Raw genomic sequence first — 19,162 nt, forward strand, 5'->3', positions numbered from 1 at the left:
AAAGAGAACTGACATGGAAATAGGACCCCGTTTCTCATTTTGGATAAATAAAACCTTGCAAGAATGTAAGTAAATATGTGGCACAAATGTTACTGAACCTATTCTTCAGTAATTAAAAAAAATTAGTATTTCTCTGTTATTTGAAAATGCACGGTGATTTTTAAAAAGAAAAATATCCTTGGGTAACCAAATTGTCTTTTTTCTGTAGTGAATGTCTCTTTTTTTCTTGAGATATGAAAGTCTGGTTTTAATATGAGAATATTTATGTAGAAACAGTCAGCATGGCAATTTGACTCTAGCCTCCTCAAAACACGTACACGCATCCTTTGTTTTGCTGAATGATTTAGTCTACTGATGTCTTTGTAAAGATTTGAGGACTATTGCTAAGCCTATAGTAACAGTGCCAAATTTCTTTATTAAAAGATAAAACTGCACTATTTCATTTTCCAGAAATACCACAGAATAACAGTGTTTAAGCACTTTGGCATCTGCTTTAAAGCAGATCTGCATTAGTTCTTAAGAAGTGAGAGTTTCAAAGGAATATAATTGCTACTGCCTGAGGGGAGATGGTTTGTGATAAGGGAGGAAATGGAAGACACCTGTAGTGGGGAGACTAATACAACTGGAATCCTGCTCTAATATTTATCTCTTCGGTAGAAGCCAGTATAAGCTAGGTCCATCCGGATTTAGGTACTCGAGTGCCCAGTGGATTTTATTATAAGGTGATTTGCTTATATAGTAGCCTCATGATGGGGATTTTAAGGGCAAATTAATGTTTGGAAAAATACAAATTTAGAGCACTGTACTTCCTTTCTGCATTTTGCTTCCATCCATCTTTTCCTTTCTCCATGTCCTTTCTTTCTTTCCAGGGTTTGATAATACTGGCATTAGCATCAATTGTTGTGTGACTTACAACAACCATTGATAATGCTAAGGACATCAATTTGTATTTCCGTAGGCACTAAGTAGCCTGCAGAATCCAAAGACTTAAGAATTAGGCCTAAAGAAAAACTTAGGTTTGAAACTGTCACATTATGAAAGCAAATGTATTTTCTCCTTGAATTATTAAAATTATCAGAATAATTATCCTGTCTTATTATTTTTCATGGCACTTACTACCTCCAGTCAGATGCTGTTAAATTTTTTTTAATTTGTTATTGTCTTTCTCTTCCTACTAAAATGTACACTGCATAAACACAAGGAATTTGTCCTCTGCTGAGTCACCAGTACTCAGAAAGTTCCTTGCACATAGTAGGTACACAATAAAAATCTGTTGAATTACTTTGGGTTTTCCATGTTTTCTCTTATGGATAGTATTAGGGCTATACTTATGTTTGTGATTGGACCATTCTTTTAAAGTTCGATCAATATATTCACACTATGATCACTTTTTAAAAATTAATTAATTATGTATTGAAGTTTAGTTGATTTACATTGTTGGGTTAGTTTCAGGTGTACAGCAAAGTGATTCAGATATATATATATATATATTCTTTTTCAGATTCTTTTCCCATATAGGTTATTACAAAATATTGAGTATAGTTCCCTGTGCTATGCAGTAGGTCCCTCTTGTTTATCTATTTTTTTGTTTGTTTTTTTGTTTTTTGACCACGCCGTGTGGTTTGTGGGGTCTTAGTTCCCCAACCAGGGATTGAACCCAGGGCCACGGCAGTGAAAGCGTTGAGTCCTAACAACGGGACTGCCAGGGGAAGTCCCTTGTTTATCTATGTTATATATAGTAGTGTGTATATGCTACTCCCTGATTCCTAATTTATCCCTCCCTTCCCCCCTTTCCCCTTTGGTAACCATAAGTTTGTTTTCTATGTCTGTGAGTCTGGTTCTGTTTTATAAATAAGTTCATTTGTATCTTTTTTTTTAGATTCCACATATAAGTGATATCATATGATATTTGTCTTTCACTGTCTGACTTACTTCACTTAGTATGATAATCTCTAGGTCCATCCATGTTGCTGAAAATGGCATTAATTCATTCTGTTTTATGGCTAAGTAGTATTCCATTGTATGTGTGTGTGTGTGTGTGTATATATATATATATATATATCTCACATCTTCTTTATATGTCCTCCCCCATGTCTTCTGCTTTATCTCCTCTCTGAAGTACCTAGATAACTCTAACTGATGCACAGTTCCTGAGTTGTTTTACAAATACTAAAACCCTCATCAAATGGAAGAAGTTAACTACTGGATGATCATGACCGAATAGCCCACAGCCCTCCTGGTGCCTAAGGAATGATAATGTTAACCCCTGTGACACTGCCCTGTTACCTCAGCATCAACCAATCAAAGAATTGTGAATGAACAGGTCACACACCCTGAGACTCCCCTCCCTCACCTGGCCTTTAAAAATGCTTTCCTGAAACCCATCAGGGAGTTCAGATATTTTGAGCACTAGCTGCCTTGGACTCCTTGCTTGGAGCTCTGCAGTAAATGTTGCATTTTCCTTCACCACAACCTGGTGTCAGTAGATTGGCTTTAGTGCACATGGGTGAGCAGACCCAAGTTTTGCTCGATAACAACATATTTTGGGGTGGCAAATTCTGCCCCCTTACAGGCACAAGGTTGCTTAGATGAATGAAAACGTAAAGGGATTTATTGTCATTAAGGAGGCAAATCTGTGATAATCAAGTGAAATAAATGCTCTTCTTACAGAGATGTACCTGATGTGTAGACCCAGCCAAACAATTCTGAGGGAGGCTTTATTTCATTTTGGACTGAGTTAAATGACTTGCTTGAGCCTTGATCTCCTGATTCTCCTCTAGTATCTAATTCAAGAGTCTATACTGCAATGCTTTATAATTCAGAAAGACTTTCCATCATTAGAAGCTCTTACTGCTTTGTGTGGAAAATTCCCACTAGGCCTCTGAGAGGATCCAGGGTATTTATTCATCCATCAATCATTTTAGTTTACTCTCAGTACGAAATTGTGCTTCAAGGTAATAAAAATGAAAAATCCAGCAGATAATAAATAATCTACACCATAGCCAAAACCTGTATCTCTGGCTTTGAAGTGTAAAAACCGGAATTTATCTGAATTTCATGGAATTAAGTACCTAAAACTGAAATCAATATATGTCAAAAAATTTAAAATGGCACTAAAAATCAATTCAATAATTGTACCTGAAGCCAAACTAGAGAATATGTGAGGACGTTGGAAAATGTTAACTCCAGAGGTTAGTAACAGGGAGAGTGGTGGAGAAGGAAGGGAGAGAGAGCAAAGAGAAAAGTGAGTTGGAACCATGTTCAGAGAGCAGAGGTACAAACTTTTCAACTTTGTCGTTGGCTAGATAATACAAGTTAGCTCAAAAATGGCCATTGGAAGCAATAACTTTGTGGCTACTACTGATAGATTTTTTTACCCCCTGTCTTTTTTTCATTCTTGCTGCCTCTTCTTCTGAGGACAAGCTGAAGTGCAACATCACCAAGAGGAGCAAGAGGTATTTGTTGAAAAGTTGGAGGTGGGACAAGGAAAGAGATACTCTCTATCCTGCCCAGAAAGTGCAACATTACCTCAGGTCTCTAAATGTTTGAAAGCCACATTTATGTGGCAAGGTTTGAATAGCCTTTCTTTGGCTGTGTAAGAAATGCTGTCCTCTTAACCAGATATTTTTCAGCTCATCTGACATTTATTACTTAGTCTGACATTATTTCAAATACTCAGAGGGAAAGATGAATGTGGGATCCAATTCACAAAGTGCTCTTGGAGGAATGGAAAGGCATTATGACTTTTTCCTAGACCATTTTGGTGTTGATTTTCTCTTCTTTCTTTTAAATCAGCCTCTGGTTATTGAGCTCACTCTGCTCCCAGTAGAATGATTTATTTTGAGTTTCATTTTCAGAAAGTGACCAACAATTAAATTCTCCAGTGTTTGATGGCTTAAGTATGGCAAAGCTCCTGGAAAGGATGCTTGAGACATGGAGAAACCACATTGGAAAGTTCAGTGTGGGACTATGTAAAGCAAATTGTTTATAACTCAAGTTCATGGCTCCCAATGATTGGGTCATCCCCCTGGTGTTCTTCTGTACTCTTTCCTAGACAGGCATTTGATCATTAATTCAGGAAACATTTATTAATAAGTATCAATTGTTTATTAGGAAACTGGAAATACAGAAACGAATAATATGCCACATCATCTCACAAGGAGCTGATGGTATAAGAGGAAATATAGAGAAGGAAACCAGCAATTACAATGCAGTGGAGGCATATATAATGGGGTTCTATGGAGGCACGTAGGTGGTCACTTAACTCATTCCCATTGGAGGTTTAAGGAATAAGATGATGCTTCAGCTTGTAGGGGAGCAAAAATAATTTTCCCTCTATACTTCTAGGTTCTTGGCTTAGACCCACCCTGTAATATAAGACAGATGAATGGCAGAAAAACAAACAGAAGTTTAATAACATGTAGAACTCCTGTATTTATACATGGGAGATACCCAGGAAAACTGAGTAACTCTGTGTAATGGCCTAAGCCACCATCTTAAATACCATCTCCAGCTAAAGACAAAAGAAAGATGTTATAGGAGGTTAACAGGCAAAGCTTAGTAAAGGAGGATGTGGCTGCTATAATGCAGATTAAGGTGGCTTCTCCATTGATTAGAGTTTCTAGAGATTTCATCATCCTCTTTTTCCTGGTAAAGAGAGGGAGACACCCTTACAAATGGAGATTTCCCTTATAAATATAAATGTCTCTTACAAACCAGCGCCTCCTACTGGGTTTTCAGAATTTCTCTTGTGTCTACTATTTTTCTTCTTTTCTTTCCTTTTTTTAAATAAAGTATAATTGATTTACAATGTTGTGTTGGTTTCAGGTGTACAGCAAAGTGATTCAGGTATACACACACACACACACACACACACATATATTGTTTTTCAGATTCTTTTCCATTATGGGTTATTACAAGGTATTGAATATAGTACCCTGTGCTATACAGTAGGTCCTTGTTTATCTATTTTATATATGGTAGTATGTGCTGTTTCTTAAAACTAATCAGCTCAAAATAATGCTTATGACAAGGAGGCACATTTTGGGGTGTTATATTCTGCTCCCCTTCAAGATGAATCAGAAAGTTCAGAGTGAGCAGGATACTCTAGGCAGAAGAAACTACATATGTGGAAGAATGAACATATACAGGGAACTGCCAATACGTTATATGACTAGAGGGTAGGGGATGCCTTGAGGGGATAGATAGATGGAAATGAGGTCAGAGAGGTAGGCAGGAGTTAGTTACATCATGCAGTGTCATATGCGCTATTCTTGGGAGTTTGAAATAAAGTCACAGATCTATTTTATTTCCAGTAGTGTTTCTTTGTAGGTTTTCCATGATCTAGGCACCTTTTTTTTTCATCTAGTTTCCCTTGTAGTTGTTGCCTTTTATATAGTAGTTACTTATTAAAGCTTCATGGACTTTCAACTTCCTGGCAGGCCAGGTTGACTGAAACTATGGCCCTAAAATAGAGCAAAGATAATGAGGTTAATGAATCTGGATTGGAAAATGTCCTTTGTGTCATTAGTGCTAGGCCCCAAGAAATAGAAAACCTGCCATATTGAAGTTTCTGTTAAGGGATGGAATGATGCTAGTGAGGTATTGATGATTTCGGGCTAGGCTTTATGGGTGAATGCCCTTCTTGGTGAGGCTACTCCAGATCCTGGGTTTGTGTCTTAGTTTTTAAGAATAGAAACTCATTTTGATCAGTTTCCCCGTACTAGTCAAAAATCAGACAACTCTGATCTTTCAGACGCCCATTTTCTTAACTTATGATAAGAATTGTATTCAGCAGTATAACTGGTGTCAATCCTTTGCACAGGGCACACTCTCCTGGTTGGCAAGTTCACTCTAGAGATGAAATGATATGTCAGAATATTACTTTGTGAGTATGGAGTTAGAACAAAGGGAATCTGATGTTCCCAGGGGACATTTTCCTCAAGCTATGGTGGTATGACAGTTTGTCCTTCCCCACTCCAGAAATAGTCCTCTCTAGAGAACTGGTATTTGTTTTTTTGGAATCAGAGCACTGATTCTCCTGGACAGAGCACATTGACATTTTCTCACACTTTGGCTCTCCCTAGAATCCATGCAAACACTCTCCCAACCACGCTTGTTATGACATTGCTTGTCAGAGCCTAGCTTACATTAATCATAGTTTAGTCTGGTTGGAAACTAAGATGACATTGGAAACTCATCAGCAGCACATTTGCACACCATCTCTTAGGATGGAAAGAATTTCTGTAGGTGGCCTGCTTTATCCATTACTTTGTTTCACTTTCAGAAAGTAATTTCTAGTTTGATAGACAATTATTGGGAACTATCCCCATTTTGAACCTGTTGCATCCCTTAGATTCTCGTGCTAACTTATCCAAGTAAGAGTCACGGATTGTTAAGCAGGAAAAGAATGAAGAGTTCCAGTTCAATAATTTGTGAACACTTTTAAGGCCACTAGCATGCTTTTTGACAAATGTAATTGTACTCTGAGTACATATAAAAATATTAAAGCATGTATCTGAGGGAACACTGATCTCTTTTTATCATCTGCTCATTGTACAGATGAGGAAACTGATGCTCATAGAGGGGGAGTGATTTGCCCAGGATAAGCCAGCTGGTCAGTGGCAGATCCAGGACTAGAAGCTAATCTCCTGACTCCTAGTCCAGTGATATTTTTACTCCATCACTTACTATTCATGAAACATGTAAAAAGACAGGAATGGAAAAGAAAACTGATGCCTGCATTGAATGACTTCTGGAAGGTACTCACTGACAATTCTAAGTAGACAATCCCCATTGAAAACTTCAAACACTCTTTTGATGGGGAAAAAAATGACCAATGGGAGGGATCATTTTTGCTGTTGGAAATTTCCACCAGTGCCTCTGTATACCAATACACTTTCTGACCTTTTTTGTTATTCAAACAGCCTACTCTGGTGCCATTTATTTGCAACCACATTCATGCTTTAAAAATGCATGTTAAATATTATCAACAGAAACATAGAATATTTATAGAATGTTATCAATATAAATATAGAATACCTCTGCCAGAAATCCTGGGAAAGTTAATATAGCATGCATGCAAATATTTGTGCAGAGAGTGGTTGTTGGGAGTAGTGTCAGGATATTTTTATTGTTGCATGGGAACAGTTTGAGCTGGATGGTTTTTGAATGCTCTTTCCATATCTGAGAGATTTTATTTTTCCTTAGATCTTGTAACTTGAGTTGGCGCTGATGTCCAAGTAGGACTGACCCTAGAAGACAGGTAGATTGTTCTGAGGAACAGTTTGGAGTTCCCCTTGAGTACAGTGGTTATGTTACCCTGTCTGGCTATTAAGTCAAAAAGGTTAGATGGGCCAAAGTTAGATGAGCTCTTGGATGTTTGGTTTGGGTGAATGGCAAGTTTTAGTTCCTGTTTGGGGCTCCATGTCTGCCTTTGGAAAATGAGAGGAGGATAAGATGATCTCTTAGGTCCCTAGCAGTTCTGATATTATATAGTCATCTGATTCTTTAATTTATTAGGCTAATATTGAGCAGTTGACGGTCGTTCAGAATCTATGAAAGATCTAGCAACTAAGCCGTGGTAGCTGACTGTGCCAGTATTTCTAGCTCTTGCTCCTCAGCCCAGGCATGTCCCCTTTTCCCAGGCCCCACCCCTCTGGCTCGTGAAAATGACTACCTGTGAGTTTTCCATAGCATCTGTAGCTTCTGACTGTTTATTGATCTAGGAAATTCTCTTTGACTACCTACTGAAGGCCAGGTACTGTCCTACACATTGAGGACACAAAGATAAAAGTCCCCATCCTCAAGTGGAAGAGAGAAACAAGCAAACAAGTAGCTGGGCTGTGGCAACCCATTGCGATACGTGTTCTAGGAGTACATGAATATGGGGCTCCTGGGGATAGAGAATAGTGTACAGCCCCATGGGGAATGAAGGGTGTTGGTCAGAGTTTGGAGAAGGAAGTGGAGCCTGAGGTAAACTTGGAAGAGAAGGTAAAAGCCAGGTGAGGTGGAGGAGGCGGAGTATTTCAAGTAGAAAGTGCAGCTCAAAGACTTGCTGCAAGAAAAAATGTTGTGTATACAGGGACCTGTAAGTGATTTTTTTAAGTTAGCCAGTTTCTGTAAGTAGTCAGCACTTTGGAGCACCTATCTCTATGCTTGACCTTGGGGTAGATTAGAAAAGTACAGAAAGTTTGTAACTCATGTGTGGCTTGTGTTCCAAATTTTTGTTTGTGAGTCAGCCGTTTGGAATGTGGAATGCATTTTTCCCACAGAAAACAATGGTCTCCATGGTAATTAGGTTCCCAGGCCAGCCCATAAAAGCCTATGTAGCCCATAATCTGAAGGATCATGCTGTATTAATAATACCATAGATGTTAATGACCATGTAAAGCTATGCTTCTGTGGGAAAATCCACTCCCTGTTTCAACCCTGGGTTCTAGAAACACTCTCTTTCCCAGTGAAGCTTCAGAAGTGTGTAAAGAAACCCTTGCTTTGCCATCCCTCCAGGTGGTAAACCGGTGGGCCCAGGAATTTTTTCAGCTCTAGGTTATTACCAGTGTCTCTTGGAAATTGGGAGAGGATATAAAAGAAAGAGGGATGCAGATAAGCAATTCAGCAGAAAGCAAAAGGGTGTGGGGAAGAAAAGAGAGACAAGGGATTGATCATTGATGTTAGAGAATAATCCCAGTCCCTGTCCCTACCCTACTACCCCTGTCTCTCCCACCTCCCGCCACCATGGAGGCAGGGATGAAAGCAAAGCTGGGAAACTTTGTCCTTGCTCAGGGTGGGACTAGGGACTGAGGGAAGGAATTAGCACTTACTGAGTTTCAGGATGCCTCAGGCATTTTATACATACCTTTTTTTAATCCTTAAAAGGAATGTCTTATTATTCCTGTTTCCTGGGGAGGAAACTGAGAAGCAAATAAAAGACTTGCCCAGGGTCACACAGCTAGTAAGTAGCATAGCTGCAAATCATACTCAGATTCTATGAAGCTCCTACAGTGTACGTGTTTATTAGTAATATCTGTAAGTTGGGATATTGTCTCATTTAATTGCTGAGAAAATTAAGGCAAAAGCTGTAAGAGTGATTCTTTCAAAATACTACCACTAGACAGAGATAGCACCACCAGAAGAAAACTGTGGTATCCTGACTCTTTGTCCAGTGAAGTTCATGGCATGGAGTACCTACTGTGGGCAAGGTAATGCCTTGGGCACAGTGGGTAATACATGTCCCTTGAAGCCATGAGCTTACTGTTTAATGCTTTTGTATTTAAATGGCTCATCCTAGTAGACTAAGGCAGCCTATAGTAAGTGCCAGAATAGAGACATGAACACCATACATTAGAAGAAGATGAAGACTATAATTCTGAGTCAAGGGATCTGAGGAGGCTTGTGAAGGGTAATGGCGGTAGTATCTGAAATTGGGCCTTGAAGGATTGATAGGAAGTGATAGATGAGCAGACCTGGAGAGAAGATATTCCAGGAAAAGGAGCCAGACAAGCACATCACAAGCACAGTGCCATTTTACTGTGCACTTAACTTTGTGTTAGGCGCTGGCTATGTGTTTTATGTACATGATCTCATTTATTCCTCACAGTAATCTTATGAAATGAGTACCATTATTATCCTCATTTTATAGATAAGGAAACTAAGACTCAAAGTAGGTTATTTGTTCAAGTCTACACAGCTAATGAGCGGTAGAATCTAGAGCCTACAAACTTAGCCCATACACTCATCCATTCACTGGGGTGATTGTGGTAGAGTGGGAGTTTGCTTTGGACTGATTTGTGTGCTGTCCAAATTCATATGTTGAGGCACTAACCCCCAATGTGATGGTATTTGGACATGTGGCCTTTGGGAGATAATTAGATTCAGATGAGGTCATGAAGATAGAGCCCTCTTGATGGGGTTAGTGCCCTTATAATAGATACCAGAGAACTCTCCCCACCCCCACTCCCAACACAACACACACACACACACACACATACACATATAACATGAGGACACAGGGAGACAGCAGCCATCTACAAGCTACAAAGAGAGTGCTCACTAGAAATTGAATATGCTGGTTCCTTGATCTTGGACTTCTAGCCTCCAGAACTGTGAGGAAATAAATTTCTGTTGTTTAAGCCTCCCAGTTTACGGTATTCTTTAAATGGCAGCCTGAGCTGACCAAGACAGAGTCTTAGAGTTTTGCCAGAAACTGGCAAGCTTGGCGGGGTCACCTTGATGAGGGCTTTGATTATTATGTTAAAGATGTTGGACTTTGTTCACTGGCTCCCCAACACCAGCTAAACATTTTTGGGGTGATAAGGTAGGATTTGCTCAGATACTACTATTCTGTTCACTCTCTGAATGGACCCAATAGAGAACAATGAACAGATTTCCAGCTGTAAATCAAATCAAGTAGCAAAGTTAGTGGTAGATGAAAAATTCATTGTGTAGTTGGAGAAGAAAGAATTGTTGGCTTGATTTTCTAAGGGGGGCTTCACAGAGGAAATATGACTTAAGGTGGGTCTAGATAGGATTTGCATTGATAGGATTCTTTTCTGAGGAGCAAAATTGGGTTACAGATGCTGTGCTGCATATAGAATGTGTGTCAGTGGCACGTTTTAGAGGTACATCCACGGAGACTACTTTTAATGAACCTTGACTGAAACTACCTTCGCATGGAGGAGAGTGCTCAATAAAAGGGCATTATGCTTATAATGTGATCCTTTTCCTAGAATATCTTCTCTCCAGGTTGGCTCACTTGTCACTTGCTATCAATCTTTCACGGCCCAATTTAGGATGCTACCACCATTACCCCTCACAAGCGTCCTCAGATTCCTCGAGTCAGAATTGCAGGCTTCACATTCTAGGAGAAGGAAATGATGCATAGAAAGGCACACAAAGGGGAGGGGGTAGGGTTTGTGGGACACACCTGCTTGGCTGAATCACAGTGACGCGTGAAGGAGGATGACAGAAGCTAGGTCATAATTGCTACAGAAGGAATTGTCTCAAGGACTGAGATGAGGTTAAGGGCCACATGGTTATGTCACCTTTCCTAAAGGTAAAGGACGTCAGGCAATAACAGTACTTGAGCTCTGTACGCTTATGCAGGTGCGAAACACTGATTGCTATGTCCTCAGTCTTCTCTTGGCTGTGCGAGGAGTCCTTGGCCTTAAAGAACTTCTAATCTAGTTAGATCAAAGTGCCATGTTTGCAATGTCATAAGAATGTATGAAAATAATATATACAAACACGAGTGATGTATTTGAAGCTGAGTACAAGCTGAGGGCCAAAGAGCAAAGGCACTAATTTGATTTAATTTGAAACAGACTTGGACCAAGAGACAGGAGAGTTGGGCATCCTGAGAACTCAAGTGGAGGTGTCCCCTTGACCGTGAGGAGGGACATTTCTTCCTCTGAGGTGGGAGGGTGAAAGGTAAGGATGGGAGGTGGGACAGGTCAGCTGGGGAAGGTGAGTTCTAAGATTGCTTTTTTTAAGGAAGAGAGGTGATTCCTTATGATAAATATAAACACTTTAATTATTTGCTTTGGTGACATTTAAAGCTTCAGTGAAATTTCTCCTATTATTTTTCTGAGGGGCAAAATTGGGTTATAGATGCTATGCTGTACGTAGAATGTATGTCAGTGGCACATTTTAGAGGTACATCCACTGAGAGTTTATAGTTCTTGCTGAGTTTATATACTTTTATTGAACCTTTCTTGAAACAAGTACCTTTACTTCCTCGTTGCTGTATTTTTCTTCAGCACCTGAAATACCATAGAGGCTTTCTGACTGAACAATTTCTAGACTCAGTACTTTATTATTATTAAAAGGAAGGCTGTTTTTCAAGTTCTCCAAGCATTGCTCAACACAGTGTCCTTTGAAGTCAATTAGAGTTAGTCTGTAGGAGTCACAGGACAGAGATCTAGGTATCTGGAATATTTTGAGCTTTGCTGTAAGTCTATATGTTGATGCATTTTTAAATAAAGAATATTTACATTTTAGAGGACAAAAATCCTGGAGGTATTCAACAGAAAGGAAACAAACCAGTGATGATGGAGTGCCATATAGGCCTTTTCATGTTATTTATATCCATTCATCTATTCATTAATTTACATCATAAGTGATTTATTTAGTGCAGCTCTGTGCTACATTTTTAAGAGCCGTGAGGGGCTGCAAAGTAAACACATTTTCCCCATCCTCAAGGAACTTATAGTTGGAGATACACATGTTACTTAAATAAGACTGTATGTCATAAGACAGGTATAGTTTGGAGAGGGAGGTATCGTTGTGGCTTGGAGTGGCCGATGGAAGCCTTGTAGAAGAAAAATGTGTGCTGCAACCCAAATGTCCATCGACAAATGAATGGATAAAGAAGATGTGGTACATATACACAATGGAATATTACTCAGCCATAAAAAAGAATGATATAATGCCATTAGCAGTAACGTGGATGGACCTGAGATTATCATACTAAGTGAAGTAAGCCAGACAGAGAAAGACAAATAGATGATATCATTTATATGGGGAATCTAAAAAAAGATACAAATGAACTTACTTACAAAACAGAAATAGACTCACAGACATAGAAAACAAACTTATGTTTACCAAGGGGGAAAGGAGGGGGTGGGAGGGATAAATTAGGAGTTTGGAATTAACAGACACACACCACTATATATATAATAGATAAGCAACAAGGACTTACTGTATAGCACAGGGAACTATATTCAATATCTTGTAATAACCTATAATGGAAAAGAATCTGAAAAAGACAGATATAGGTCTGAATCACTTTGCTGTACACCTGAAACTAATGCAACATTGTAAATCAACTATATTTCAATCAAAGTGTTTTTCATTAAAAAAACATTTTAAATAAGAAAAATTTGTCCTGAGACGTGAGGAACGGGTAGAAGCTGGAAAATGTGAGAATTTAAATGAGGAACCCAGTGTAAGTAAATATGCACAGGAAAGACTAGTCGTGGTTTCTTCAGGGGGCAGTGAAGAGACAGCTTTGTCTGTAGCAGAGGATTTGTGTAAAGGAGTAGTGAGATATGATTTCGAAAAAGCTGATTGGGGCTAGCCTGTATAGGGCCTTATCTGCCAGGCTAAGGAGATCGGACTTTATCCCTTAGGCAGCGGGGAGTCAAAATACCGTGGTTTTTAGCACCTTATCTGTGAGACAGATATTAGACTACAGACTAATTGTATCTCTATATATGTATCATATCACAGAGCACCAAGGGCTGGTATTCAGTGCCGCAGTATAAGTAAGATCTTGAATCAAAAAGCAGAAGGGATGTTACTATAAGAAAAGGAATGAAAAGAAAGTGTCATTAATATTCATAGCCTGTCACAGTTGCACTTCATTTCTTTGCTCTATTCTTAATCCACTTTAAATATTTTTAGCCTTAACTACACTTCGTAAAGGATTCTAGTGAAAAGTTAGGACTTGTGCACTTGGTATCCAATTTTCCGACAAGATATAAATCCTCTTTAAATGGGTCGCTTAAGAGGGAATGGTGCTTTTAAATTGTCTTAGCAGGATGACTAGTAGCAAATTGAGGGCAAATTAGGTGAATCGCTATTATAAAAAATCCAATCTCTCCATACTGTAGCACACATTTCCTTTTCAAGATCAGTGAGGCGTTAGGGACTCGAGCAGAAGTGCCTGGTGTTTTGATGGGGAGCCCACTCAGTGATTTGGCGTCCCAGTAAGCAGAGTGAGGCTGTGTGTACACAATGCTGATTTCTCTGTTTTATACTGGGGAAAATAGAACTTTGACTGAATAGCCAAGTATCTCTGGATATTTCCATAAGTTTAATACCAAGTAGGCAGCATTCTTGCTGAGTGGTTTTGTTTGTTTTAGGTAGATGCTTGGCATCCTGTAGACAAAATTTCATTCACAATGAGAAAACTTTCTATTGAAAAGTTTCTCGTGGAATTGTGTGTGTGTGTGTGTGTGAACTTTGAATCTTGGTAGAAATATACTATTGTTAAGGAACTGCTGAAAATTCACTTTTGCTCCCTCTCATTCCATCCCATTCTCTTTAAAATGCAGCTGTCTATTAAACAGGCAATGACATATTCAAAAGGAAAGGCACATGCATAGCCGAGAACAACCCATCTTGTGGTCAGCTCACTAGGTTTATACCATTGTAGAAAAGAGCCTACTTCCTCCCTGTCTGATTTGGAAAGCACAGCATTTGGGGCTGTACTCCAGAAGCTGACAGACTGTCCACATTATATTCACAACAAGTTTTTACCTCTTTGGAAAACATACACAATGAAGCCCTAGATGGGGATTCTTAGAAGTTCCCAATTCTGTGACTATTATCACCTTGTGCCTTCTACTTCAAGCATGCAAGCTGTTCCTCTTTGCCTATGCAAATCCCATCCGTCATATAAGGTCCAGCTAGGATGTCCCCTTCTTTGGGAAGCTTTTAGTGACTAAACCAAAGGGAAGAGATGTCATCTTCCTCTGAACCGGCACCTTGTTAACAAACACTCCCATGGCACTTAACACGTATAGCCTATACCAGAGTAATTTGGTTATGTTTTATCTGTCTTACAGGATAAATTCCCAAAGGACAGACTGTCTCATATATCTTTATATTCGCCCCAGAACCGACACAATGCCAAGCACATAACAGGCACCCCAGGAAATATTAATGGAATCAATTCATGCATGATATGTATTTAACTATAGACTTTTAAGGAGGGAAATGACATCATCAGGGTGTTAGGCCAGGCGGCACTTGGATAAACAATTTTATTAATCAGCTCAGGGCTTCTGTACTGAGTTCTACCATGAATAAGGTTGAGGATATATAGCTGAATTGAAGGGTCAATCTTGCTTTGGAAGAGCAAGGGAAACCTGACTCTGTGGAAGAAAAATTTGCTATAATTCAGTAAATATTTATTGATCCAACTTTCATGTCAGGTACTATGTTAGTATTGGGAATAGAGAGATCAATAAGAGAAAATTTCAATCTTTTATTAAAATAGAGTTGACATACAATATTATATTCATTTCAGGTGTGCTACACAATGATTTGACATTTGCATACATTATGAAATGATCACCATGATAAGTCTAGTAACCATCTGCCCCTATACAAAGTTATTATAATATTATTGACCATATTCCTTATGCTGTATATTACCTCCCTGTGGCTTATTTATTTTACAACTGGAGGTTTGTACCTCTTAATCCCCTTCACCTATCTCCCCGCCCCCCGCCCCGCATTCCTGTCTTTAAGATGCTCCTAGCCTACTAATGTGGAATTAGGTGAGGTGAAAAGTATCAGGTAAGAAACAGAAGGGAAAGCCATTCTAGATTACTGATATCAGTTAGACCTTGGGGACAGCTAACACAAGAGCAGATTCTGGAAGGCCCATTTTCCCACCTTCTTGGCTTCTTTTGATAATTCCAGATGCACACTAAAGCAGAGCAGGAAATGTCAACCAGCTATCATAAGGTGATACACGTATTGGCTTTCTTGTCAGAAAAGTCACATTTTTTCACCTGCTATTCCTTGGTACCTCTCCCTACATAAGGTGTAATGTCAAGAATGTGGCTAATACTCTCAAAAAATAGAGAAGGCATTCTTATGACAGAAAAAGGCCAAAGAGAATGATACCTAGAGCTTATTTCTATTCTTGGCTTTGAAAAATTCCCTTGAGCTACACATACACACAACCTGGGCCACAGGGCTTCACATGCACAAACACATACACACCTCACATTTACATATACTCTGATACACACACAGGCACAGACACACACACTGACAAACACATATGTTTGCACACTGGAACGTCTTGAACCCAGCCACTGGCTCCTGCTGCTTTCTTCTATGGAGCTGGGTTATTGTATGAGGTGAAGTTCAATGGCTCACCTCCCAACCCCCCAACACCACACCCCCTCCCCTGGCCCCCCATGGGCACCTTTGCTTCAAGATTTAGAAGTGTCAGTTCTCCCTAGGAATCTCCTTCCTGGGGTCTCAACACCCGTCCCAAGGAAGGCCACACATCACAACTTATTCCCTTCACCTCTTTAACATTGAGTGAGTTCCCTTTCCTGGAGAGGTTTTTTTTTTTTTTTTTTTTTTTAAATCATGGAGAAATGTTTAAAGGGAACACAAGGACAAATAGATGCACTGACACTGGTTTGTGAATATGCAGATCTCTGTTCTTTTTATGCTCCATAGAGAACTGAGCCTCAGGTCTCAGATTGGTTCAGGTTTTGAGTTTTGGCTTCCTAGTTTTTGTCAAATGGCAATGATTGCATAGCAAACTCACTGACAGCCTCATATCCCTTACTTTAGGGAGCCTTCAGTATGACTATTGGGACCATTTACCTGGGAGCCAATTCTCCGGTTTGGATACTTTTAACTATCAATGAGAGTCACAAAACCCCTTTCACATGCCCAGGATTTACTGCATGTGAGACTGGGGAACTGGAAGTGTTCTATGAGAATCAATAATACAATTTAGATGCTTGCTGTATTTCAAATTAAATGGAACAATATTAATTCAAACCATAAACAGCACTAAAGAAACTCAAATGTCACAGTTTTTGAAAGGAGACATGCATCGAACAGATTTCCCCCTCATCCCATACCAAGCAGCACTTTAGCTATTTTTAATTAGAACTAGCTAAATATAACTCTTATCTTTATAGACGAGGGATGTGTTTGACATTTTGCTAAACCTTTCTTTAAAATACAAGGCTTATTAATAAGTGATGTTAATTGCTGGAAAAGAAGAAATTAAATGCTGAGACTTTGAGCTGACCTAGTTTCAAGGTCTAAGTCAAAGTGAAAGTTAATGGAAAGCCACCAGAATCGGAAAAACACGGGGTTTGTCGCTGTCTTGGTAATAGCCTGAGATGAGAATGAGAGAATGGAGGCGTCATCATGACAGGAGGTTTTTGAGAAGTAATTATAGAACGAAAATAGCAATAAAGAATCTCGGTAAAGAAAATCAATCAGAGTTATATGAAGATCACCAAAGATGTCACACTGGTAACATTGAGTTTTAGTCCCGTGGCACCCACAATGGGCAGCTCGCCTCATCTGAGCGGTCAGGACAGAAATAGGTTGTGTTACCACATCTCTGATGGGTCTGTCTGCCTGCCCTCTGTTTCCCTGCTGTGAATCCAAATGCTGGCTATGAACGCTCAGCTTGGCCTGATGATGAGGAGACGACGATTATGGTTGACCTGAGTGATCAAGTCACGGGATATTTACAGCTTTGGCAGTGAGTGAAATGCAAAGACTGCTGAGGTGTCATTGGGGGTGGCAGGTGGGTTGTGTGAGGAGGAAGAGTGATAATTTTCTAAACCAATCTCCTCAACATTTTACGAAATACTGATCTCCATTCAAATTTTAAGCCATGCCTTATGATAAGCCTTTTATCTCTTTACTTTTTTTTTCCTTCCAGAAGGAAAAATAAGTGCTTAAGAACAGTGCTTTTGGATAAAATTTAATTTTTCACTTTGATTCTCTGAGGGGTAGAGAGCATGCTTAGAGTATAAAATCTCTCCGTGCTATTGGGTGTTTTAAAAATGTATTCTTAGAGCATGTACTATAATCCTCATCCCCCTTTCTCCCTTTCATTCATCATCCATCCACCTGCCAGAGATTAATGAAACATTTGAAGAAGTTCACTTAGTTTATAACTTTCTTATCCCATAAGTGATACTTGAGTGTTGTAGAAAAATCAGATGATGTAAATAAGCAAAACAAGAAGAAAATAATGATCACCCTTAATGGGTACACAGAGGTGACCATTGCATTACACTTTGTTTTTTTATGCATATATGTATTTGTCTATGAAAATATAGATGGTCATAAATAATATATATTAATATATAATGTATTAGATATATAAAACAAAAAATAGACTATAACGCCATACACACGACATAATGTGTGTGTATGTGTGTATATATACATATAATGTCTTACAACTTTTTTTTAGAGAACATGCTATTTTATAATCTGTTTTATTTAATAACACTCTTTTATTTTAATAATTAGGCTCACATACCCAAATAGTGCAGTTAGGACATTTCTCTTGGCTGCAGATCCTGTTCCCAGACAGATGTTCAGCATGCAATGCCCCGGGACAGGTGTACTAGTTGTTTATAACCAGGGTCTGTTCTGTTCTTTTGAGGTTGAGGCAGATTCTGATTGCACAGTGCCCATGCCATACTGATTTCTAATATTTGACTATTACCCCTGAAGGTCACAGGCAATCTCCAGCTTCTAGAGAATACCACACTGTGGTTAGAATTAGGCTAGGGGCAGCCTAACAAAAACCTGCCATGTGCTGGATGTCCATGCGAGATGCGGATGTGTAGATCCCCCTGCCCCACGAAGAGCTTACAGAGTATTTAGGTAGTCATGCTGTACATGTAAGCAAAGGTGACCAACAGTGCTGGTACTCAATATTGGTTAGGTTCATTACCAGATGAATGGTGTGGTCTACAGAGATATTAGAGTTCAGAAGCCTGCAATAGTTAGAGAAGGCTTTACAGAGGAGATAACATGTGAGATAAGAGGAGAAGGGGGATGCAATTCAAATGAAGGGAATAAGAAAAACGTAGAGTACATTTGGGAAACTGCAAGAAGCTTAGTTTTGCTTTTAGAGTCATCCTATGTCCTTCCCTTGCTCTGTGAGGGTTTTGACCCTGGCCAAATAGATTTTCTGGGCTTCCTTGCCAAACGGCTTCTGGTTGGATTTGACCCATAGGAGATGCTAGTCAGACACTGGTGGGCAGGAGAAGGGGAGAAGCCATGGTCTCCCCCCTCTTCCTCTCGGCTTTCATTTGGGTTTCTGGCAGTTGGCATTGTTTCCTCTGTGGCTCTAGATCTTATTGGGAAGCTCCAGGGTCTCAGCTTCTATTGAGTGGCTCTTCCTCCAAGGTTCCAGCTCCTCTCTGGTGTTCCTGGCTCCTGGTTCCCAGGCCCTGGTAATATTATCTCCTGCCTTGTCCCTCAGCCGTAAGGGCGGTAGCAGCTTCTTGCAGTTAGTAAGGTCTAGGTTGCTTCATCTTTCCCCCATTGCTCTTCCTGTTCTTCTCACACGGTTGTAACTTGTTTCCTGTATTAAATGACCTCTATGGAGCTAGCTGGTGTGGGTTCTCTTTCCCTGGCTGGA

Source organism: Mesoplodon bidens (assembly GCF_964165515.1).
Source record: "Mesoplodon bidens genome assembly, chromosome: X".
In the NCBI taxonomy this organism is placed as follows: Eukaryota; Metazoa; Chordata; class Mammalia; order Artiodactyla; family Ziphiidae; genus Mesoplodon; species Mesoplodon bidens.